The sequence below is a fragment of the Lathamus discolor genome, chromosome 4, assembly GCF_037157495.1.
Source record: "Lathamus discolor isolate bLatDis1 chromosome 4, bLatDis1.hap1, whole genome shotgun sequence".
Taxonomy (NCBI): Eukaryota; Metazoa; Chordata; class Aves; order Psittaciformes; family Psittacidae; genus Lathamus; species Lathamus discolor.
The window spans coordinates 124493993-124494200 of record NC_088887.1 but is presented as its reverse complement, the minus strand read 5'-3'; positions in this window follow the sequence as shown (position 1 = coordinate 124494200).

The window sequence follows — 208 nt, the reverse complement described above, 5'->3', positions numbered from 1 at the left end:
ACAAGGGGTAACGGGTTCAAACTGAAACAGGGGCAGTTTAGATTGGATCTAAGGAGGAAATTCTTTCCTGTTAGGGTGATGAGGAGCTGGAATGGGTTGGCCAGGGAGGTTGTGAGTGCTCCATCACTGGCGGTGTTCAAGGCCAGGTTGGATGAAGCCTTGGGTGGGATGGTTTAGTGTGAGGTGTCCCTGCCCATGGCAGGGGTTG